This window comes from Triticum urartu, chromosome 2A (genome assembly GCF_056163025.1).
Source record: "Triticum urartu cultivar PI428250 chromosome 2A, HENAU_Tu73, whole genome shotgun sequence".
Taxonomy (NCBI): domain Eukaryota; kingdom Viridiplantae; phylum Streptophyta; class Magnoliopsida; order Poales; family Poaceae; genus Triticum; species Triticum urartu.
In genome coordinates, this window is record NC_141874.1 from 761,539,383 (window position 1) to 761,542,159 (window position 2,777).

The following is a 2,777-nucleotide window of genomic DNA, read 5'->3' on the forward strand; positions in this document are numbered from 1 at the left end:
CTTGTGAAACCTGTTTGTTCCACACTTAGCCAAAAAACTGCGTCTGTTGACTCTGTTTCAGCCATAATAGTCCGTGTAGCCGGCTGAAGATAGTGCCGGTTGTCAGCACCGCTTGCCTTTGGCGACTTAAGAAAACCTTAATCATCTTTAATACCTGCAGCTGTTAAACATTACCACATGGTTACCTGTATGTCATTAGGCCCCTTCTTAAGCCGCCATCTTAAATAACCCAATAATGTTTATTATCCGGGTTATAATGAACCGAATAAATTTCCTTTATCTTGTTGTAGGCTTCATTTTATCCAATGGCACCCAAAGCTGTTAAACCTCCGGTTACCTGCAACTGGGTCCCATCCATTGTTACGGAGAGCAAACTGTCTGAGTTTGTAAAGTCTGGCCATCTGCCCAAGAAGGATGTCATGTCTTATCGTGCTCCAGAACCGTCTGAAGAGAAACCTCAACCCAAGGAAGGGGAGGTGATCATTTTTACCGATCACATGAGCCGGGGATTTTCTCCTCCCGGTTCAAAATTCTTTGGAGACGTTCTGCACTTCTTTGACTTAAGACCTCAAGACATCGGGCCCAATTCCATGTCAAATATCTGCAACTTCCAAGTTTTCTGTGAGGTCTACCTTGGAGAAGAACCCAGTCTACTTTTGTTCAGGGAATTGTTCTATTTGAACCGACAGAATGAGCAGGCCAACGGGCCCAGTCTGGAGCTTGGTGGCATATCGATTCAAAGGCGGAGAGACTGCCTGTTCCCTTATGCTGAATTGCCGAGTCATCCAAAGGACTGGAACCAGACATGGTTCTATTGCCAAGATACTTCTCCGGCTGGTGAAAAACCGCTGCCCGGCTTCCGTGCATTGCGCCTTGAACCTACTCACCCGCTGCCGGATAAGTTGACTGCTATTGAATGTCTGCCACTCACCCCCAAGATCAAGAAGATTAAAGCTCTTTTAGGGAACGGCTTAGATGGCATTGACCTGGTCCGAGTCTGGGTTGCTTGGAGAATAATTCCGTTAAGCCGCCGCCCCGGCTTAATGTGTGATTATTCAGGCGAGAAAGATGACCCTCAGCGTCATAGTCCTCACAACTTACCAGATGACGCAGTGGAAGCTACAACTCAGTCTTTGTTGAAAGAGGGCACAGTGAATAGTAACGCTTTCGGCTTACTACCTTTTTGCCAGAAGAACCCGGCCCCTGCAGTAAGTTTCTAGCCGTCGGGTTATTTTTTCACCGTGTTATACTGTATTCTTACGCATAACCCTTTATAACCTTTTACAGGCAAATGATAACTTCTGGAAAATCCAATATGATCATGAGGCGGCCAAGATAGACAGGGCGGCCAAGAGGGCCGAAAGGAAAACCGCCAAGCCCACCACTTCAAGGAAAAGGAAGCCAAGCGCTTTTGAGTTGCTTCAGCTTGATGATACTGATAATAATGAGGAACAGGTAACTTTTTAATTTCCCTTTCTCCTTTATCACTACTTTACTGATATTAACCTTCTTTCAGGGAGACACGGGCAACAGCCAACCCGTCGAAGAAGAGGTAATTATAATCTCCTCCGACTCCGAACTTTGGCCGCGTCAAAAAATTCGAATAGTAACCCGGAAAGTAAGATTTTCACACCCTTTGGCATACCAAGATCCTGACTTTCTTTTGAAGCAACAGTAATTTGAAAACCGGAGGCAGACCCGGACCAGCAAGGATGCAGAGCTATCCTCCGGCTTGCCTGACACCACCCGGAAGCGTCGGACTGAGGTTATCTCCAATTTATACCCTTTTTAACTTTGGCGGGTCTAATCCGTCAACCTCTCAATTCCTCTTACTCCAATTACCAGGATACCTCTCCTTCATCCGGCGAGTCCATGCAATCAAACATGCCAGCTTTTAAGATTGCCCCTGGGTAATATCAATTTATTCACCTTATGTTTTTCTTTCTTCATGTTTCTTTACTTATTTCTCTACTTTGCCCAGAGCGTCCAGGTTAAGACCAGGAAGAAAACCAAGAAGGATAAACCGGCCCAAACCCCGGTGGTGACTGAACCGGAATAGGGTATAGCTGCTCCCAACTCTACCACACATCAACCGGCGCCTGAGCCGGCTCAAGACATTGCAGCACCAACTTCTGACCCGCCTGCTGAAGATATTCTTGATGGTTATGTTAACCCGGAGGCACCTAGCCCAGTCAAAACGGCTGACTCAGAAGTGGAATTTCTCAAGGCTCAATTCGTTGAGCCGGCCAGGCCCACCGTCCTTGCCAAATGCTCGGCTAAAGAGGAGTTACTAGAACGCTGTAAGGCTAAGATGGATATCACCGACTATACTCATTTGAGTATTGGAGAGATCATCTCAGGCTATATCTGTTGGGGAACGTAGTAATTTCAAAAAATTTCCTACGCACACGCAAGATCATGGTGATGCATAGCAACGAGGGGAGAGTGTGATCTACGTACCCTTTGTAAACCGACAACAGAAGTGTTTGGTTGATGTAGTCGTACGTCTTCACGGCCCGACCGATCAAGCACCGAAACTACGGCACCTCCGAGTTTTAGCACACGTTCAGCTCGATGACGATCCCCGGACTCCGATCCAGCAAAGTGTCAGGGAAGAGCTCCGTCAGCACGACGGCGTGGTGACGATCTTGATGTACTACTGCTGCAGGGCTTCGCCTAAGCACCGCTACAATATTATCGATGACTATGGTGGCTAGGGGCGCCGCACACGGCTAAGAATAAGATCACGTGGATCAACTTGTGTCTTTCTGGGGTGC

General features: G+C 47.3%; 1 pseudogene; it reads left to right on the plus strand.

Moving 5' to 3' along the window:
* Positions 1-305: 305 nt before the first annotated feature.
* On the plus strand, positions 306-1,914 carry LOC147987987 (uncharacterized; annotated as a pseudogene).
* The last annotated feature ends 863 nt before the right edge of the window (positions 1,915-2,777 follow it).